At 42.7% G+C, this 22737-nt stretch overlaps 1 protein-coding gene and 1 long non-coding RNA gene across 2 annotated transcripts in view; one reads left to right on the forward strand and one right to left on the reverse strand.

The window, feature by feature from the left end:
• Positions 1-22737, forward strand: part of RBPJ (recombination signal binding protein for immunoglobulin kappa J region) — a 140226-nt gene that overhangs the window by 2128 nt on the left and 115361 nt on the right. The gene's annotated exons all lie outside the window — the stretch shown is intronic.
• On the reverse strand, positions 12140-15097 carry LOC133278104 (uncharacterized). The gene is made up of 2 exons (XR_009746452.1): positions 14977-15097; positions 12140-12250 (listed from the first exon to the last, which is right to left on the reverse strand). It is a non-coding gene; the product is annotated as an uncharacterized LOC133278104 (long non-coding RNA).

A 22737-nucleotide genomic window follows, 5' to 3' on the forward strand; every position in this document is an offset into this window, starting at 1 on the left:
TAACTAACATAGTTAATTATAGAATTATTCACAACTGGGAACAGGGATGTTTGATTCACCTTGTTTTACAAATTAAAAAATGGTCCTCAATCTGTCGAGTGCCAACAATTGGAGATTGTTTTTGAACACTGATAATGGAGCAGAGACTGAGGATATGAAGGATTGTCTCATGTACGTTTATGGGAACAGTAAAACAAAGACTAATGGTTTATCTGCTGTCATGGTCATAGCTTTTATTTAAAGTCTGGTTTATATTCAGAGCTCTCGCCAAACATTTGCTTTTGCCAGTTTCTGGATTATTTAACAGCTTGGATTGACAAAATAAGTTTTGGGCCTGTGATGTAAGTCAGATGCCTAAATTTGGCCTTGTATAGGGAAGAGTGAATTTTCCCAGCCTAACAAGCCAGAACTTGGCCTGTCGAAGGTGTCTGCCGTGAGGGACTACAGGATTAATGAAGTCTGACTCCTGCCTGTGGAAGCCACTTTTGAGAGTGATCCTACTCAGTGGTTAGTAAAACAGTGCTGGCATCCTTTCAGTGTCTGTCTTCAGCAGGGTCGCCTCTTTCACAACTACCTGTTATGGCTCTGTTTCCAGCAGCTTCCACCCAACCAGCTGGTCTCAGTGGGTCCCCCCAGCACAACGGGTTAGAAGCATTTGCTCTGTGGGTGGCTGCTTGGGTGGCTAAGCACCATGCATCCCCACAGGAGGGAGGAACCCTGAGCTGTTCTGAGGGGTGTTTCTCCAGGTGTCTCTTCATGTGTGGGCTGTTGTACACAAATTCACAAGCCCAGCACAGCTGGCACCTGTATTCTCAGTGTAAATGCTGTCCCCCCTCCATCACTCAGTGTTTTATAGGCTGGAGAACTGAAATACTCCTAAATTGTTGTACTGGTCCCATGCAGCTGATGAATTACTGAGGAAGCCTGTGCTTAGCTACAGGACTCCCAGCACACCTGCCCTTGAGGAATCCAGTTTACACTGCAAGCTGTTCTGGGCACAGCCCAGCTCTGACATCTCTGTGCTGTCCTGGGTGACACATTGGCTGTCAGCTGTTTGCTTCCCTGCTGCCTAGTTGAGTATGCCAGGTGCTGGTGTGCCTGGAGGGAATCTCCCAGCAGGCTTGTGATGCTGGGAGTACCTGGGGAGGTGGTCCTTTGGGTCTTTCCTTGCAGACACTTCAGGACACTGACAGTGTTTCTTCTATCCCAGTTGCTGGGTACCTGAGGTACTAGCTATCACATGCTTCATCTGAGAAATCTCTTGGCTGGTTTTGTGACCTCTCTAGGGATGTCAGCTAGAAATGCTGGATCCCAGTTTACCCTGCAGTTACGAGGCTGTACAAGCATTTGCTCCAAGACACTACTGTCCATTGTTTGTCCATTATAGTCTTTGATTCTAGTGATTTCATGAACATTTAAATATACTCTTAAGACAAATAACTCGGCCCAAAATACACTTCTGGGAGGAGGCTAAGCAAACCTTCTGTGATGATCTTCAGAGTAGTGATGTGCTTTATATGCTTTATACACATCACTTGGTATACCAGGAGGACTAGACCTACTGACAATGATTTCTTTCCTTGCCTGCTATTTAAATGTAGTTACAGTTGCTTCTCAGATTTATCACCTGAGATGAAATAACCTCAGTGGTGATGCTCTTGTTTCTCCTCTGCAGTCTTTTCCTTGCAGTGGCTGGATTATTCTCACAGAGTTTGCTGGGTAACTAGAGTTGTAGCTCCTTAAGATAGATGGTCACACTTGTGCTTTGCCACCTGTGCTTCCTGAAGACAATGTTGGGCTCTCCTTGTTGAGAGTGACAATTCATCAATCTGCTGTGGTGTGACAGCAATTCCTCTGAACTTTCATGTGTGGGCCTTGGTAGACCTGTCCAGGCTCTGCTTACTTTTCAAGACCCAGCAGTCCTTTGAGCAGGAAACTTGTGTGTCCTGTGGAAAATGCAGCTACTTGCATACTGAGTATGTGCCTACACAAACTGTCATAGGTTTGTTGGGGTCACATGGAGAGACCATGCCTGGGTGTCAGATCGCATGGTGAATCAGCTTGCAGATATATTGGATTACTTGGTGGGCAGCTTGCTGCCAGGCTTTTTGTGGCCTTTCTGTTGGCTGCAGCTTGTCTCTAGGCACATCTGATCAGACCTGCAGCCAGAATGGGAGGTTGTGGAGCAGATGGATGTTACAGTACGAGTGCAGGTGCTGCCCTCAAAGAACATGGATGACAGTGAGGCATGTGCTCAAAGTGAGAAATGCAACAAGTCATCCTACCTGGGGTAGGGTCAAATGTCTCTTCAAGTCAACCCAAACTTCACATCTTCACTCTAGACTCAGTCTGCTCCCTTAAGGAACAGACCCGCTTTGGAAGGATGGATGCACTGCATGCAATGATGGAAAATATAAGGTTAACAGGCCTATAGGGAATCTGACTTTCTATTTAGTAAACAAATACTTATTAAAAAAAAAATCCCTAAGAAGCCATGGTAACCTTATGATGACCTTACTGAGCTGCAGTACATACGGCTGCTTTGTGGCAAGGGTTCTGCAGGCTGCTATTTTATAGTATTAATGACCTTAGTGCACTTCAGAACAAAAGAAGGCATATTTATTTAATTTTTCATGGTTAACAAGACAGTGTTGCTGAACAGGCTGTCCTAGTATTGTCTTTGAAAATAATGTGTTTTTCTCTTTGGTTGTAAAGAACTCATAACCCTATTCCTGCCATGCTAAACTATCAGCCTCAGGCCCCAGTTCGGCAAAGCACTTATGTGCTTACTGAAATGCTACCATCAATGGCACTTACACATCTGTTTAAAGTTAGAAATGAAAACTCGAGAATTCGACTGAATCAGGGCTTCGGTGGTAATGCTTTTAATTGTAGTGTAGTCCAATCTTTCCATTGACCAGTAGATGGGGAAAGTGAGCCTCCTTATAGTTACGGTCAAGATTTTTCTGAATGCGAAGTTAAACTGTAGCCCTCGTTGGCTCTTAGCTCAACAGTCTGGTTTGAAAGCGCTTTACCTTTGTACTGTAAGGGTAAATCACGTACTTTGACGCAATTGGACTATTTTCTTTACAAACATGTGTCGTAAACAATTGTTCTATTCCTTGAAATTCTGAGATTTAAAATTATGTTCCTTTCTTTACACAGGAATGGAAACAAATCTTTTGCAGGTTTTGCTGTGTGAAGATGTGGGAATGAGTGTTCCCTCCCCAAAACCAGCCAATAGTTAGGTGTTTACAACACTCACAGGGATGCAAATGATTCAAGTTTTAGTCTCTGGTAGTCTTCCATGTGCCTGTAGAGGGTACCAGTAACAAGATCACCTTACCTGCCTTCGGGTCATCTTCTCCAGTTCTCTCCTCCAAAAGCTGTTGTGACTTTTATATACTTATCAATGCACCAGACTTGTACAGACCACAGGAGTGGCCATAGTCGCTGGCCACAGTTGCTTTCTGCCCACATTTCTGGCTTCCTGTTCACACTTCATGTGACATACTCATTCAAAGAGAAGCTGACTCTCAAAGTAAGTCAGTCCCTGCATACTGTCTGTTCTAAAGAGTAAAAGCTTTTTCTTGAACACATAGGAATGTAGTTTCCCTTTAGACACAATCACACCTCTGCATGTTCTACATATTCCCTGACTGTGCTCTGCTTTGTCCTCATTCCTTGGAACTCGGCTTGGTAGTGTGAGCCCTGGAGCTGGTTGTGTTCTTGCAGGCAATATGGTGCAGGTACAAGAACTATTTGCTGCCTTACACTGGGGCAAACAACACCAGTGAAGATGGCCTTATGTAAGGTAGGAGCCTCTGCAGCTGCAGAGCCTGGTGACAGCAGGGACCTTCTGCTTGTCTTATAGATGAAATATCATTGTTTGGCTAGTTGGGTCTATCTTGCCCTTGTGGAACCAGCTCCCACTGTTCAGCCTGGAAGAAAAGGTAATGATGTATCTATCCTAATTATATTAGCGTGGAGCAAGCTTCCTGAGATAGCTTGGTGTAAGGGTGAAGAAAACTGTATCTATATTAAATTGGATAGGTGAGGCAAATGCTTGTTAATATAAAATAAAACAGCTTGGCTAAAGATTATTAAAACAAAGCAACAACAAAACAACCCAACAAACCCCACTCATCCTCCTCAAACTTTCAAAAGGCGGAAATGCAATCCTACCTTCCGAGATATATAGGGAGAGCCTCAGCTTCTGGGCTTTAACTAGTTTAGCACAGGGGTTTATGTGCCACCATCTGTCATTATCTGTTTGTGATATCCAAAACTTCACTGGGTGGGAGGAAGCATGGAGGAATTCCTGCCTGGATTAGCATGACTTTGTGCTTTTGCTTGAAGCCATTATGTAGTTAAAACCAAGATGGGTAATATTGAGTACAGAGGGGGACAAGGTTTAAGCTGGTGTAAACTGAGAGCAAGTCCTTTGCAGACAGCAAAAGTAACCAGACTCCACAGATGTCTAAACTGGTTAGATTCTGTCTCACCTTCTCCTAAAGTGCAGCGTACAGAATATAGGCACTACCTTAACCTATTCCATACTTCGGAGGAGCAATTTGTATTACCTTTTCCTTGTGTCATTTAAAGAGTGCTGCAGTTTCTCCCTCTTTTGCAGACTTGTTAATGCCCTTGGACCTCATCTGTAACACCACCTCCTCCAAGGTGAGCAGTCTGACTCAGACTGGGCTTCTCATAGCCAAATTCCTACAGCCTGCTGCAATCCTGCTGTCATGACTTTCCATTCAGTCTACTGACAGTCCTACAGCAAAAATTCCTTTGGCTCCTGCCACATCTACCTTTGCCTTTGAATGTTTTCATCGGCTTACTATGTTTTGAATGAAATTTAAATTCCTCAGTGCATTTTCAATCAGCATTTGCATTTTGTTCACTCTGCGTGTTGACCATCCAGCATCCTCTGAGTTCACCCTTGTCCTCACGGTCTTCCTATCTGTTTTCTTCATATCCTTCCCTGTTCCTGAAAAGATGTTATCCTAATAAGCTGAGCAGTGTTACTAGCTCTCAACCCCCCCTACTTCCATACTCTACTTCTGACCTTCCCTCAAGAGCCAGTGATTTTTCTCTTAGTTTTGTGGGTGGAAAGAACTTCTTTATAAGCTGCTCCTGGAGTAGGTATAAAGCGTGACTTAGACTGCCCAGGCTCCTCAGGAACATGGATTGTGACACAAATGCAGCGTGAGGCAGCTGGAAGCACCTACAGCGTGCGGTGGTTTATACTAAGCCAGCTGTCAGTGACATGCTGGCCTCTGAGGAAAGCTGTGTGTGTTGTTAGCCAGAGGTATCTCAGGAGGATTGAGAGTCTGTCTGCTGTTTGGCTTCTCACAGACAGCAGATGTTCCACAAGAAGGTGAAACATGCAATAAATGACTGTATTTACTTGAAGCAAATCAGAGCTCAAGGAAAGGCAGTGGTCCAGCCAAGTGTGTTTACTGCTGCGGGAATGCTTTTGTGCTGATGCAGCATCTGAACATTTTGAAAGCATTAACAAAGGTGGGCTAATGCCAGTGTTTGCAGACATATTTGAGCCAGGGTTTTACTGCCTGTTTTGGATACTGCCATCGATATAGCCTCCACTGACTTTGGTACTGCTATGGCTACTTGGCCAAGTATTTTCTTAGCTGCATAGATGGTTTCTGCAGCTGGTGCTGAGCTCATGTTGATGCAGCTACGTTGGTAACAGGACCTGAGCAGGCCACTGCATGGCTAGCTCAGGTGGGTACCTGTGAGCTGCAGTCACTTTAGCATAAAGATATGTTTGCCCTACTTTCAGGAGGAAAAAGGAAGTCTAAGACCTGGAATGAAGACAAAAGAGAAGTCACAAAGATGCATCTCTCCTTTCTGCAGCTTCTTCTGAGGGGAGGGAAATGGAAAAAGTCAAATACTGACTAGATTATCCCTGGTGAAAATAGGTTCAGGCTAGGCTGTGTCATGTCTACCCGCTGAGTGAATGTTCAGCTTGTCTAGTACAGGGGAATGTTACGTGACCCAGAAGGGTCTCTTCATGTGCATGCATATTTCCCTCAATGACCAACAGATTTCTGTTTGGATGCTGATTTTGAGATCCAGAGGTCACTTGTTAGTCTTCAGTGGCATACAGATGATATATCTTTAGCCAACAGAAGGGTGTTAATATAGGGATTTCATATTGTTTTTCTAGTAAAGAATGTCCTGCCAAATAAATATTACCTGGCTCTGGGTATGTGCCAGGGGTTAGGTGATGAGTGAGGAGCCAGCAGAACTGCCCCAAACAATTCCAGCAAAGCCCTAGAGACCAATAGCTCCAGGATGATTGGGGGTGGCTCTTCTTCCCAGATGTATCCCCAGATAATTGTGGTTGATGGCTCCTCTGCGAAGGTCTGGTGGTGGTCCTCTACTCACTTTTCCACAACATGCAAAAGGGAGCTATCTCCGAAAAGTCTTGGAATGGCCAAACAGCCCATGTCATTCCAACTGGTGTACTTTTTTTACTGAGAAACTCACATTGTTCCCTTTGCTCAGCTTACTCCTGGTGGTTTTCTGCAGCCATTTCCCCCAAATGACCTTGCTTGAACCAAAGTAAAACAAAAAGCACTACCCACGTTCTGCTTTGAGCCCCTTAACTACAAAATGTTTTCAGTCTGTGGAGAGGGTTTTTTCCTCTCTCTTTTGTTCTCTCTGCTCCTTGGCTGCCCACAGTGACAGCCGTATCTGTTTGATTTGAGGAAAGCCTTCCATGTGCTGCAAGTGGCTCCTTCTGCTAATAATTTGTTCTCTGAGCCTATTGCTGCACAGTATAAATAAATCTCACTGTTTAGCACTTTCCCTTTTTGTTCCCCCTGCTGCTGGCAGTGCGTTGACCCACCCTGGGTTGGTTTTTTTTTCAGATTTATCTTTCTTTGCCCTTCCTGTATGAGACAAAAATCAAAGTTTAAATTAACAAAGCTGTATTATTGGGGCATGGGTTTTTTTTTGGTTGTCTTGCGTTGTACTGAAAGTTCTACATGAAACAGGAATTAAAATGCAGCTGACATCCTGGCACAATATTCAGTTTGGTCAGAGAGTAAGACTTCATCCCACTTCAAGAAGTCTAATGGTGTGTGCTGAATAGATGCAGTCTCTGTATAAAAAGCATTCAGCCATCCTGCCATGTAAACTCAGTCCTTTTATAAACTGTCTTAATTTGGGCCATTCCGCATGTGTATGCTGCTAGAATGGCCAGGATGTTTTGCACATCAGACCTAGCTTTGCAGTGGTGAATGTAGGTACTGGAAGTTCTCCAGGCATGGTAGTATGCATGCCCGGCAACCTCTAGCTCAAAGTAGGGTAAATATTTAGAGTGGCTGAGCCCAGTTTGGGCTCTGTGCTGTTTTAACTAAATTGTTTCTGCCTAATTTAAAGCTGGCTTAGGCGTTTCTGCACCACACCAGCATCACTGCTGAGTACATGTACCCCTAATTGGGTATGATGAAGGCCACAGTCATGTTTTTCATGCTTCTAAGTCTGATGCTCAGAGCACTTAAGATTGTTTTTCCTGTGTGAATGTGATTGCATGTGCATTTTAATACAGGGAAAACCAGACTGTAATAGCCTAATGAAGTCCATGGGGTAGTTAAATTTGCCTACTTTCTCAGAAATCTTCATCATTCCTGTCTTCCTTAGGATGAATAAAAGGAATCTGTCAACCTAGACAGTATTCTTACTGTGTACATTTGAATCTTTTTATGGCATAAATAGGTTTCACATAACTTAAATCAAGGGTTTTTTTGCTTCCTTTGCTCCTGATTTCTTCTAAGCAAAGGAGGACATCTCCATGCACAGGGTAAAAAAGGCTAAGAGAAACTAACCCTTTGCCATTTTCATTTTACAAATCATCTCTTGGGGTGGGGGGTAGAGGGGATGGAAGTGACAGACTTGAAGGAGGGGAAATTTGTCACCTTAACATTGCAAATGATGTGAAACCAGAATGTCCTCCCACCACAGCATGTGTTTGTGGTGGGTAGGCGGGGGAGATGCAAGGAAGAGGTGATGGTATAAAAATACCTTGTAAAAACAAATGTTTGGCTAGGGAAGGGAGTTTGTGACTTCAGTCAGACTAGAGGGGGGAAACCAGACAGACCGGGGGTGGTTGGGGGGAAGAGCTTATGTCACTTCTGCAAGGTAAATAACTAGACAGTGTCGCAGAAATAGCAGTCAAATAATGAGCAGGAGAAGATCAGATATTAAACAAGTAGGTGGCCTAGAAAGTTAAGAGGAAGGAGTGAAAGCTATGAAGATCATAAGAAACAGTTAAACATGTGGCAGATACTGAGCAGAAGGGTGAAAACCCTGAGATACAGCACACAGACTTGCTAGTAGCCACTCTTCCTGTCCTTTCATGAGCTGAGAAGTGTGATTATTCTCATTTATCCTGATAATGATTCAGAACTGCCAAGTCGAATGCAGACCAGGGGCTCTATATGGTAACATGACTGCTAAATGCAGTAACGTACTGCTAGCATAGCTCTCCCTGAACGGGATGTTTCTTTCCATGTGCCATATGGAACAGTTTGTACACTCCACAGGGTCCAGTACCATGCAAATGTGAGCAGACACCAACATGACCACCCACGATGGCAGCAAGGATGGAAAATGACAGTTTTCCTTGTCATGCTCAGGAGCAGTTTGTATGCTGTGGTGTGAGACTGACATCTCCACATTTTGGGAGCTGTCGGGTGCGAGAGCCGATGGGAGGGAGGGTCAGGAGGCAGGACTGTGCAGTTCATGTTTGTGGTAGCAGCTGTCTGCACTGGGAGGGAAGTCTCCTTCCTATGTGTGATATTTATAGTTTTTATTTGGCTTTAATTGACTTCTGCAGTGCTCAAGAAGGCACCTAGCCCAAGGATGAGTGAGTGTGTGTGACAGAAAAAGAGAAGAGGTGGGGAGAGAGTAGGCTGGTGAGGTGCCCTTTATATCCAGTAATCTGTTATCCAGACATATCACCCTGTTATACAGACAGCTTCAGAAGCCACTTTCTTTCCCACTTCTCATTCCCCGGTTGCTTTAATCTCTCGACATTTGAAAGTGGCTTGGATGGATCTCTCCATGGAGAACTTTGCTCAATCAGACAAAACCTGCCCACCTGCTTCCTCTTTCTTCACTAGGAAGTGTGCCATTCTCCTGCCTTGGTGGAAACTTTTGGTGATGGCTTATTCTCCATACCCCATGGTGTAGGATCTGCAGGATATGTCAGCTGAGGTGGGGTGAGCAAAGCTCTGGTGCTGTGCAGCAGAGGTCTGTACCTCTTGCAAGGACCTAATGGCAACTCACCCCCTCTACTAACAGGCTGGCTGGTGAGGCTTCAGAGGGGGACAGGACTGTGTTTAGTGCAGGACAGGTTTCAAGAGTGGCATATGCTATGGCATATGCTCGTTGGTGCCTGATTTCCAGTCAAGGATGGAAAAAGATCATCTCTTCTCCTCCTCTGACCTAAAGCATGTTGCTGAGGTCTGTTGCACAGGGTGGAACTTTCCTCTAGTAGGTGTTCGCACAAATTCAGCTGTATCTGGCTATCTTCATATACTGGTGTGCAGTCATTTCATACTTGAATTTTACAGAACAGCAATGGGTATTTTTCCCCTTCAAAAAATTTCAAAGAAAATGCACTAACAAAACATTGTTAGAGAAACTTTGCACACTCCAGTCAGCAAATTGAAACCTGGAATACCTTTTGAGACCCTGTCTGTGCAGCTGTGTTGTTGCTTTGTCCTCAGGGCTGACTTGGGGTAGCCATGGGGATTAGTAGTCTGAGTTCCCTGACTTACATGCATGTAATATTAATGAAATATTTTGGTGGATATCTAGCTTTTACATTTCAGATTTGTTTCGTTGCACCAGTTGGTGGATTGAAACTGCCATCACAGCAGCTGCCTGAATATCATGTAACGCAACATGCCTTGATGCCTTGTCATATTTCAGTGTTTGCTCACAGCATGAACAGTCCCAAGCATTGTGTTGGGTTTTTTATGAAGGACCAGAGTTAGTGAAATAGAGGGGATCTTTTTTCCTGCTGTTTCTCACAAACCCTCAATTCTCATGCCTTTCCACTACACCTTCCTCCCACCAATTTAGTGATCACCATTTTTTACTAGATTTCTGGTAAGAAATGCAATATAGAAAGCCTAAGTAGGTGCTTCTGCATATGTCTTACTGAATATACTGAGGTCTTCCTTAATATAGTGAGCATATAATGCTATAGTAACTGAAGACTGGATGTTACAATAGTGAAAGCCTAGAGTTGTACAGTCAAGAACCTTTTTATGGAGATGTTAAAAGTAAAACCTAAAACTTTTCATGCAAATTCAGTACTTGTGATGAAATTCTGAGGAGAGTTTCTTATGTGTAACATGCAATTTCTGATAAAAGGGGATAGAAGTTCATTGCAGGGTGTCCAGTTACGTGGTTCTTCGGTGATCTCTGAGATGTACAAGACCAAGTTCTAAGTTCTCAGAATGAATTAGAAAAAAATAGGAGTATGAATTAATCTCTCCAGTACTGTAGATAACTATCCTAACTTTTGAGTGTCTTAGCTTTCCCAGAGGGTGCAAGAGTGATTTTTGTGGTTTCTTTGTGTGAATACTCTCTCGGTCTTTGTTCAATTCTAAAATTCTTTTTTTTTTTTTTTTTGTTAAAAAAAAAACAACAAACTAAACCAAACAAACTCTGGGTTTAAAAGTTTAAGTTTTTGCAAATTAGAAACCTTGTTATTCACACAGCTAGAATAATAAAAGTTGTAGGTGTCTTGTGAACATGAGGCAAAGAAGAAAATGTGTTATTTCATTGGCTCTGTGTGAGAGCAAAGTCTGGGCTTCATTTAAAAGTAAAATGTAAATATATTTTTGCTAACTTTGGCTTGTGACGGATCAAGATTTGACATATTCTCATTTTTCCTTGGGAGCTGTTAAAGGATACAGACCAACTTGAGTGCAATCTACCTTTGACAGATGACAGCAGGATTTCATGAACAATTTCTGTCTCAAGGCAACCGCCCCTTCTCCAGAACCAGCAAGTGGCAATAGCATTTTAACGGAAGGATATCAGAGAGCAGCTTGCTTTTCTCACTTGTCATCGTTATTTGTTTCTCTCCTGGCCAAACCACCAGAAGCAGGTTAAGGATGACACAAATGAGCAACAAATCACGGGGTGGAGGACAGAGCATGTGACAATGCCCTGGCTGTGGTGCAAACATTTGAGCTACGTTTCGAAAGCCTGGATTTGTGTTCAGTAGAGTTCACGAGTGAAAAATAAGAGTCTTTGACGATAACAATCAACAAGCTCAATCTCATTAGCATCTACCCTTCAGAGAAGAGGCTGGAGCGGATCCCATCAAGCTGTGATTTGGTTCAGTGCACTAGGGAAGGTTCCTAGAAGCATTCCCCCAGCTTCTTCACACTGTGCACTGAGGGGAAAAAAACAACATTTGGCAATTTGTTGTCAATATTTGTATAACTCCTGATGCCACTAAAACTGCATATGCAGGCTTTAAACTAACAAAAACAAAGCCATGGCCAAGCTGGAGAGCTGGATTTGTTTCCATGCGCAATTAGGTTTATTTGTTTAGGTCTCATTTTATTTGCTTTCAGATGACTCAGATGATAGGAGTATTGCAATCCTTTCAAAGGGAAGTAGTGTTCTGTGTATTTTGGGCATTGGGCTAAGCCAAATGTGGAAAAAATTGGCTGCTCAATAGTATTTTCCTATCCAGAGGTTTTTCAAACTTTTGAGAGGAACTGAAGGAATGTCCCTTCCATGCCAGGCCTCCCCCCTGTCCCCCACCCCCTTCACAGTGTCTCTCCACATTATTGTAAAAGAGCACAGGAATTTTTAAACACTCCTCTGTTGTGCAACTGTTAGCAACTGCTCTTATTAATTACCTTACTATTATGCTGCATGCTTAAATTCTCGCTGGTGTCATCCATAGCGTGCTGCTGAGAGTGCCTTTTAACCCATTCCAATAAGAATATATGGATGGCGCACTGCTCAGGATCTCCCATCCTGCTAGACCAGCTCTGAGGTTGCTGAAAATTATTTCCTGCATACATGAAGGATATTTACGTTTTGGCAAGTAGCCACGTTTTCTGCTGGGAGTTAGTCACTAACGGCAGATTATTTTCCAATGGACATGCTTGCACGCTATCGGTGTTAAGAGAATTGTCTCCAGTCTCAGTGCCATGGTGATCCTTTATCCTCCACCTTCAACCTGCAAAAAACAAAACAAAATAGTTTTTTTTCTTGTCTCTTCTTCTGTCTTACATCAGTAGGAAGCAGTGGCATTTAATTGGTGCTTTAGGCACCACTGTGTTTTGGGGAACACTTTTTTGTTGTCTTTGTTTTCTTCTTCTGATCATTTTCCTTCTAGAAATGCCTCCTTGGGTTATGTTTCAGAAAGTGTAGACAATAAGAATAAATCCACATTTATTCCTATATCCATGAAATAAAAAGGTTAAAGGATTTTCTGCACTCACCAGAAGTATGCGTCTGATTTATGGCCTTCCTTATAGCTCTTCCCACTCACAGTCATAAAAGAAATACAGTAACAAAGGCTAATAGACAATCTATTTTAAAGTTTGTCCTGATAAAACCAAACTGGAACTTTATTCAGTCTTAAATGTCAATTCTAAAATTTGGAATGTTTTTCTAATCAAGAACAATAAATGTGGAAAGTGTTTCTGTGGAATGGAGCTGCGACCCAGCGCACTGTTGGCCTGGTGCTGCACACACACTTCAGAGGCAGATGGAGTCTGCACATCACATAGTCCTTCCTGTGCAATAGCTTGCTCTGTGAGACTGCTTGGCCCCAGGAGGGACTGAACAATGCTTAGGATATGTGATTTGTTGTTTTATTTTGCTTTTAAGAGGATAGGAACCCAAAATATACATATGAAAAATGACCAAATTGAGATGGGATGTAAATCTTCAAATACAGTAAAGAAAAGAAAAATGCTATACATTTCCAAGCCTGTGCTAAAAACTAGAAGTAATAAGGTTAGAAAATGGATTGGATGGTGTCTAGAGACCTGTTCCATGCCTATGATGCTGTGTTTCTCTCCCTTTAGCTGTGGAGAACTGAGACTGTCAAAATAGATAAAACCCATATAGTGGCCTTACTTAAACAGGGTATCACTTTATAATACCTTCAGGGCATGTCAACATTGTGCCTGGAAAGTCTTCAGCTACTCTCACAATGCAGTCCAGTGCTCAGGCTGCAAATCTCCTGCCCTTTCTCTGCATGCAGCATTTTGCTATGTGCAATTCTTCAGGTCTAATCCAAAACTGAATGGAAGAACTATGGACTTCACTGGGAGCTGGGAGAGGGGGCTACATCAGGACCCGTCAGGGCTCATATTCTATGGGCTAGTGTTAAATATTCAGTTTCATTATCAAAGTATGCTGTTGATGCAGGACACTTAATTTGACTTCTGTTGACTTGTAAACATAAAATCAAATTTTTTACACTGCAAATGTGGAGCCATTCCAGATGCATATGCTTCAAGTGCACAGGAAAACATAAAAACAGTACACTATATTATAGCTCCCTCATCACATAAGATACTTCCTACATTAAACTGATTTTTACCATGTATGGGCTCCTTTAGTTGCCATGTACAACTATCTGGTAAGACAGAGACCTTTTTTGGCATGTTATATGTACCTTTTGCTTTTTTACTTATACCACACTGTAAGCTACAGCTGGCCAGGTTGTGATTTCAGCTTAAGATGTTTTTACCCCTTCCTTCCTGCAGATGTGTAGTTGTGCGTAGGCACATACTTGCTGATGTCTGGCTCGTAATTCAAATATTGAGACTTGTGGCCTTGCCAGCATTTCCTGATGTGCATTACAGGTGAGCCTGCAGGGGGAAGGAGACCCTGAGGAAGAAAATTAAGAGAAAAGGACTTTAAGATCTAAAAGCATCAGCCTTGAAGCTACAAGGCAGAGTCAGGACATGGAAGGAAGGCAGACTGAACTTTCTCTTCCAGGTGATAAGGGACCTGAAAAGTTTAGGACTAATTAAATCTTATGGCAGTGACAAGCACAGGTAAGATAGTGTACACATTAGGTTTCTGTTATCCTATCCCTCTGTTCTTTTCACTAAGACAGTGAGACAAGTCTGTATCTAAATGCATGCTCCTGTTCGATTTCAGAGTACAATAACTCATCTTGAAATATTTCTGGTGAGGTATAAGTAAATCTCATAGTGTGGACGATACGTGTATGCTTTTTCATAGTATTTTCAAGTATTACTTTTTAGCTGAGGTGGCTACCAGCCATGAAGGAGTAACTTAGGCCACTTGAATGTTAAACATATCTTAATCAGTAACGACAGCACCAAATGCTGGGAAGCATGAGGGGGAAAAAGAATGGGGGAGGGTGAACCACCAGTGGTGCTCTGAGGACTGAGTGTGGTAGTAGCCAGGAGAGCATACTCTGCCCTGCTATCCTCTGACACTGGGTTTTTCTCCATATCTGAGGCTTGTTGCACATAATTTGACTAAGTAAAACAGAGGAGAGACTTCAGACTGTTTGGACCTACAGGTGCTACTGTCAAAAAACACTTTTATCCTCCACTCATGCAGATCAAGCCATCATCCAAAAATCAATTATTTTGATAACCTATTTGATTGCGTCTTTGTGATGTTTCTACCGATACTCTTTATTACCTTATCCTGTTAATTTTGAACAGGGCTTTCAATCTGGCTATGATTAATAACCCTTATGTATATTATGATTAATAATCCATTATTTATATTATGATACACGTTTACTTACTGCTGGATTTCAAAAAGTTGAAGTTGTTGTTTTTTAACTATACTCTTCAACAAAGTAACACGTATCAGGCATCTTCGTTCCAGCAAATTTTTCCGTGTGGCTTTTCTTGTTATTATTCACTTCCTTATACGTATATCTATAGCTATGTGGTCACTCACCAGCAGATGGGAGCTCCCTCTGCTTGTGCTCTGAGCTGTGCCTGTAGTTAGCAAGGTGCAGAGCCCAACTCATAAACTTGCAGCTGTGGCTTAACACTTCTCCAGCATGGCTACATAGCTTTCAGTCAGCCCCGGGCGCCGAAACATCTGTCTGCAATGTACTTTGTAAATAAACTCAGAGTGAGTCGGTGTAGTGGCTTCCTAGACAGAGGAGTATTAGTATACAATTAAGTAGTACTTGAAAGTAATGTGTTTCTGCCACAGGTAGCACAGGTTTGAGTCAGAAGTCCAGTAGAGCTAAGTGATGTCATGTATGCAGCTCAAGTGAACAAGATCACATTTGCAGCATTGAACAGTAAGGCACAAGTGAAGGTAAAACTGCAGGTTGTGAGACCACAGGGTTGCAATCTCAGACAAACCTTCATATACAGATGAGGAAAAAATGGCACCATGCAGGACAAGAAATCTTCTGACCCTTCTGAGCTGACATGCAAAGCAGAATTGCTGGAGAAAGCTGATTCATGATATTTGCCCTTTCTTCCCTCCATGACTCTTTACTATCACTCAGAAGAGTGGGGCAGCGGACTAAAATTGTGAAGGTAAATGGCACCACGACACCTGCCAGCCATGTGCAGAAAAGCCAGTGTGCCAGAGAGAAACACAGGTCTGTGGTACAAAACATACTTATATGAGGGGGTGAATCTGGGGAGTATGAAACTGTGCCACTATTTGACCATGCAGGGCTGAGCTCTCACTTCCATGTGAAAGGGGAAAATCCTTGTGATTGCATGTTAAGGCAAAAATCCATCATTTCCACCTTGCTTTCATTCACCTCTTGCTAGCTTTATGACTAAGAGTCTCTCTGTTGTGTCTCGTGCTTCCTCTGTCTCATGCTTTATTTCTTCTCCCCAAGCATCCCATTGAGGCACTGTGCAGAGTCTGCACACCCCTGCCAGAAGCTGTGGTACTCCTTGGGAGCATGTGCTGTGTCTCTTGCCTGCCCTTTGCACAGCCATCTGTAAATATCATCCAAGCCCACTCCTGCACCTGCTTTAATTGCCTGTGTGCTTGCTGAGGGCCCGGCTTTGCAGAGGAGCACGTGTGACAGCTTTGCATTGCTTTTAGGACTCAGATGTTCCCTCACAGTCTCAGTATTTGTCAAGGGGACAATCATCTCAAGAAGTGTTATTGCAGATTGACCCTTTACTGCAGGGTCTGTATGGGTTCAACACCTGCTGATCACATGTAGGGATGCTGGCCCAGGAGCAGTGGACCATGACCACTAGAACAGCCATTTCCAGCAAACCATAGTTGAGCAGCCACTCTTCAGTCACCCTTACCATCCCACAGATTTCCAGTTAAAAGCAAAAACTGAGCTGTCTGCAATGAAATGTACCACTTGCATAGCAATTGCTGCACTTAAGGACATTCACAGAAGTAAATGAAAGCCATGCTGGTGGCTGTTGCCCCTTTACAGCAGCTTCAAGAGCTCTTTCTGTTTTCCTCAGCTAAAATGATGCCAGGATGCTTTTGTTGCCTGACAGGCTGCTGGCAAGAGCCCTCCTTTTGGATACTGCCGATGGTGGTCCTGCTTACCACTGCTGGGCCTGGCAGCTGGGGTCTGCCCTACTGCCTCAGCCAGGAGCAAGCACCCGGGGCAGCCCTGGCTCCAATCATCAGGCACCTTCCTATGGACGGGCTACATGGGGCAGGGCATGGCTGTGGGGAACTGGTGACCAACCCTGCTGTGGTGACACTGGGGAAGGGACTGATGTCCCCCCCAGGGGAGAATGAAATGGGGCCCTGGGCAGGGTGGGGAGCCCCAGGGGCTGGCAGGGCCCCAAGGGACGCTGTGGCTTTCCGGTGCCAGCGTCACCCCGTGCAGGAGCCGGCGGGCACAGCACGTGCAGGCCGTGGGGCTGAGCGTGAGCACACCTGCCTGCTTCACGCCAAACCTGCCCCAGGGCCTCCTCCAAGTCGTAGACCTCAGACTTAATCAACTACCGGGTTTTAATGCTTCTGCCAGAAGAGGGTGACTGCTGGATCTGGCTTTTTTCCTGGATAGCTAGAGAAGCCTGGATAGCTAGAGAAGCTGATGTCTCCTGGGTGTAGCCAGACAAAACTATCATCTGGCCAGGCAGTAAACAAAGCCATTTGTTAAAGGTGAGTGCAAAACCTCAGCACCAGCCCGGCCTTCTGTCTGTAACCAAAATGTTTATCCCATTTGAATTCAAGTCTCTCTGCAAACTGGAGTAAGTTTATGCCTCAGCAGAGCACTTTCAAATGGAAACCAAAGGAGAACATCAAGCACTCAGCATCTGAAAAGTCACCTCACAGAGAGGCAGACACCTGTAAATGGGTAAAAGGGTCCCAGTGCTAAGGTTAGTTTCCAACAGATAACAAGGAACTGGGAGTGACCTGCTGCTTAACAACCGCTAAGGAAAAGATGGCATGATAGGAGAGGCTTCAGTTTATTTCAGAGGCCTGACTTTTGCCTCCGTGCTCATGGCAGTATTCTTCATTTGTGCAATGTTTCCCACAGCAATTGTTTCAACAGCAACAATGCTGTTAAGGAAGAAACGATACTGTTGATGAATTATTTGGTGTTAGCTTTCCAGTCAGAAAAGTGAAAGGAGATGTATTTGTCATACTGAGGTGATGTCACTTTGGGAAGGGAACGATGTTTTTGGACTACAAGATAATTAATGTCTGCTACCCCTGAGGGTTTGATTAAACTATCAAGTACCAAGTGACATCTTTGCCACATGACACTTCTTTGGAAACCGTAAGCACCAGAACAGCATTTCAGTGTATACTTTGGCTAACATGGAGACATTGTTCCTCCCCAGGGCTGAATTTGTCATGACTCCTGGGTGGTGAGGAACCTTTGGTCTCTTGAAATAGGTTGTTTCCTTTTTTGGAGAGACAAGAAGACGCAAGCTAGGGATTAATAAATATTCTGCATTCCACAATCAGCATCATGGAAGAAACTCTATTAAATACTTTTTTTTGCTGTAGGTGTTTTAAACACAGATAACTAATGCTGGCACCAGTAAAGTTCCGTGTACTGAAGGAAGTGCACTGATAAAGAGTGACAAACACCCACCTTATACCAAAGGGATGGTGAAGGAAGACAGAAACGTCAGCAAAAAGGGGAAGGACGTACAGGTGAAAGAAAAAAAGAAGTCACACTAATATGGGAGAAAAGCAGACAAAGCAATTGTTAGGAAATTAATCAGGGAATTATCCCGACATACTGGAAATCTCTCTGTTCCACAGGCAAATGGGCCCTGCTGTGGTAGATAACACTGTCCTAACTTCTTACACTTCACTTCTAATAGGTAAAATCTGTCCCGATCCTCAAATATCTTCAGCTACCTTGTCCAAGTTTGTGCAAGTGCTGTGCAAGAAAAACCCATGCACGCTAGCTCTGATAGAGCAGGGAATATAGCAGGTGAAAAAAGAAAGCTAATTGTCATGGTTTAAAACCAGGCAGAGGGCTCGTTCATTCACTCTCCCCCTTCTTTCCCTCCCCCTACTCCTGGAGGGATGCAGACGAGAATCGAAAAGAATGCAACTCCCACGGGTTGAGATAAGAACAGTTTAGTAACTAAGGTATAACACAAATCACTACTGCTACCACCAATGATAATAATGATAAAGGAAATAACAAGGGAAGAGAACACATCATCTCACCACCAGCCAACTGATAACTCGCCCCCCGCAGCCCGACCAAGCACTGACCCATACCTCCTCCAACCCTGCAGACTCCCAGCCCTTCCGGCTAACTCCCAGTTACCTCCTGGGCATGACGTGCTGTGGTATGGAATACCTCTTTGGTCAGTTTGGGTCAGGTGTCCTGTCTCTGCTTCCTCCCAGCTTCTCCTCCTCCCTGACAGAGCATGAGGCTCACAAAGTCCTTGGCCAAACCAAAACATCATTGTTATCAGCTCTGTTCCCCAGCTGAATGTCAAAACACTGCACTGCACCAGCTACCAAGAAAGAGAAAAATGACGGCTACTGCTGACCCCAGGACACTAATTAAAACTAAATATTAGAAAGTTGTTGCAATCCCATAATGGAGATTGATACAAAATTAATTTTCATTTAAAAATAAAGGGCAAACAGGTGTTTTTTATATTACTATTTTTTTCTTCCTTATAAGAAAGATACCACAAAATTTCATAATGTTCAGCTGTCTTCCCATACAATGAGCTTATTTCCTGCTCTGTAGCTTCATGACTTTTAAGGGCACCACAGGCATGATGCTTTGTTGCTCTGTAAGTTTCCCAACTGGAAGTAAGTTTGTTGAGTAAGTGAAACAATAGACATGAAAATAGTAAAGGAAGGAACATCCCCATAACTTGACTAAACTTATTGCATTCCAAGCAGGGTGAAGTGAGCAAAAAAAACCCAAACAAAATCCAATTTGAAATATTTTGTTGGACTTTGTTTTAAAACTTTCTGTGAAAAGATTCAATAGATTTTTTTTTTTTTTTTATCCTCAACTTGTTTTGGGTGAAGCTGAGTTTTCAGGATCCAGACCTTCTACTGGCTGTAATATTTGGTTGTTGTTAGAAATCATCAGGCTCGGATTCCTGAGACTGTTTAATTCACCTGTATCAGCCAAAATGCCAGAGAAACAATTTGGGCCTGCAGGGCCCAAACAGAAAGTCTTTAAAATGTTGCCCCATCATTCAGAACCTAAAGATCAAGATTTATTTCCTTCTTTTTCACATGCTGCAGCATAAATTGTCTCCAATTTCAGTGATCTTGAATAGAAATCATTTTGCTGGCATAATGTGGAAACCAGAGAAAATACGAAATAGAAGGTGTTGAGTCAAAAGCTATAGTTAACTGACCAAGGTATTACAAAGTTGTTGTTAATGCTCTCCACTTTTATTTAAGTTCTATTAAATAATTATGTAACCTGATGCCTTTGTTTTATTTGTTTTATGGATTTGTGTGTTTCTTAACTTGCTAGGGCATGGGATTGGAAAATCTCATGGAATTTCTCATGGCTTCAAGGAAGGAAGTAATTCTTTTCTGGAGTCAAGTTCCATGTGTGACAGAAAATATTTGTATATTTTGTGAACTTACTTGTGTTGAAAAAGAAATGTATGAACTGCGGTGGTTTTAGCTAGAGATATGAACTCACACCATTAGTACCACGAACAACAGTGAGCACCCTCCATCTTTGTTCAGCTGTCCCTGTACTTTATGTCCCTGCGCCAGTCACTTTGCCACTATATTGCATTATTCTGTAGAAACCTGATTCATAGTTCTTGGAACAGCTTCCTGAAGCAGCAATTTCTGGTAGGTCCCGGAAGACTTCAGGAAATAGAATAAAGTTCAAAGTCCCACCATTTTTTGGAGGTAGGCAGAATATAATAATATTTCTGGACTTTTTACACTTTTAAACAAAGGCTAAACATCAAGTTCAGTGTTGGCAGAAGTTCCTGCTGAGGTCTGGCAAAGATAGCTGTGATTGAAATAAGTTTTTTATGCCATACCTGTGGAGACTCAGCAACACATAAGAGGAAGTGATGGCACTGCTTTGGTGGCAGTGGTGCCCTATCTCATTCAGACAACAAGAAAACCCTTGTGGCACCTGTGGAAGGAAAATTAAAGCTCACCTGAGGAAGCACAGGTTTTCACTTTCTCTTATGACTGCTACCAGATAGAGGTGAATTGTTTGAGGAATTTGAAAGTGTAACTTGGATGCAAGACATCAAAAAGAGCAGGGAGGCATTTATGTTCACACATGACAACCTAGTCCTGTTATTTCTGTGAGTGACTTATCATGGCTTTTCCTAAAGAAGAGAGAACAGTAATTTGATTTTTGGAGACTGATTTCTGTTAAGGAGCTAAGGGATGGCAGTTTCCACCTCTGGGTATCTTATCACTAGGAAGAAGAATGTGTTAATATGCAAAGCTGTGTAGGAGTCTCTGTGATTCTCTCTAGGCAGCCTGTTAGAGAGCAGTGAAATGTTTTGGATTATTAGAGTTCTTGAAGTATGAAGGAATTATGTGAAGTAGTGAGATTTCAGTTTTATACTTTCCCTATAAAATGTATGCTTACCTTAGTAAAGCAGAAGTGAAATGCATGTTGCCAGAATATTTAAGAGCTCTGAACTTCACAGAATCAACCAGGTATTTGTTCTACACATATAGTAGACCTGAGGTGTGTCTGTGTGTCTGCTTTTGCACTGTTGAAAACATTCCCAGACTTCACAGAGACTATCACCTGGTCAGTAATATTCTCAAAGGAGGGTAGACAGTGGGATCTGAAGCTGCATAGTCTGGTTGCTATGAACTGTTACTGCTGGCAACCCTTTATGTGAGATTTATAGGTGAATGTCCTACCCACAGTTTTGGGAATTCATTTTTCTCATGCTTTATTAATAAACTGTCTTACTTTTGCTGAAGAAATTTATAGCAATATGGATTGTTATTGTTGGTACATTGAAGAACATGTAGACTTTTGAAAAAAACCCACATCTTTTATTCAGTGATGAAGAAGAGAGTGTATGTAGAGCGGGGGTGGAAGGTAAGGCTGCAAAGTATATCACATATGGGTGTTTTTTTTATTATTGGTGAGACTTCTTGTGCCCTTTGCTGAAATATTTCCTGCTGGACACTTAAATGGAAGTGTTGTGGTCTAAATGCACCTTGTGTCTGAGTGGATCTGGCAATTCCTATGTTAAACGTTAAACCATTTCTACAATACACAAATAAAGGAGTAGATAGATTATAGAGTGCTATTAAAATTATATAAATTTCTTTCCATAATCCTTTAAAGGTGTGGAAATGAGGTTAAAGATATTCACAGAGTTCATGGTTTATTTCATCCTGATTTGTTATTATATTGGAAAGACAAGTTACCAAGTCAGTGTTATAATCATTTTTTTCCTTAGCTGTTGATAATTCCTTGATCATGTTGCTTTTGGAAACCTTTACGCTTTACTCACAGTCTGGAAGTCATTCTCAGTTTCCAAACTTTGGTCTCAGACCATCTTGCTTCTGTAAAGTGGTACCTTGCTTCAATTTGCTTCTCAGACTGATAGGTTATGTGGAAGTTCCCCTCACGTGGCATCTCACCACTGCCCTAATGTGTCCGTATTCTTGGACCGACCACCACATTGCAATATAAGAAATGGTAGAACCATTACTGAAGCGCTTAAGCAGTGCATATTGAAATACTAAATATGCTGAAGAAAGCATTTCAGCTCCTTTTTTAAAGATCTGGAATAAGAAGCAGCCATCTCCTGCTAGTACTACAATTAGGCAGGATCATAACATATTCTAAGACTAGATTTTTCAGTTGACTTGAAGTGGCTTGTGTTAGTACTTAATTTTTAAACAGTTTGGTTTAGTCTGTTTTGCTTTGTTAGTATCTTGCAACAAAGTATACTAAGTGTTCATCACAGAGCAACTAGAGATCTGGGACAGAGGGTCAGGAGGAACAGATGTGGCTTTGTAGTTGCAGGTTAGAAGTTCATTCAAGTGGGAGGGAAAATAGCTATGTGTCTCAATGGGAAACAGCAAAATAGGAAAGGGGCAGCAAGTCATACATGTCTCCAGAATACCTTGCATCTATAGGATGCAGCTTTCTCTGAAGGGTGGCTTTTCTGCTATTCTGAATTTCCAAAAGGCGCAGAAAGCATTAATCTGAAACATGAAACCAGGCCCAAGGTCCTAAGCCACATTAAATAGCAGTGTTGTTTCATTTTCCAGCTGAGTAATTACTCCTCGGAGCCA

The sequence above is a fragment of the Pezoporus flaviventris genome, unplaced genomic scaffold (assembly GCF_033815535.1).
Source record: "Pezoporus flaviventris isolate CSIRO_AGI_PZ_B2104156 unplaced genomic scaffold, CSIRO_AGI_Pfla_v1 ptg000002l, whole genome shotgun sequence".
Classification (NCBI taxonomy): domain Eukaryota; kingdom Metazoa; phylum Chordata; class Aves; order Psittaciformes; family Psittacidae; genus Pezoporus; species Pezoporus flaviventris.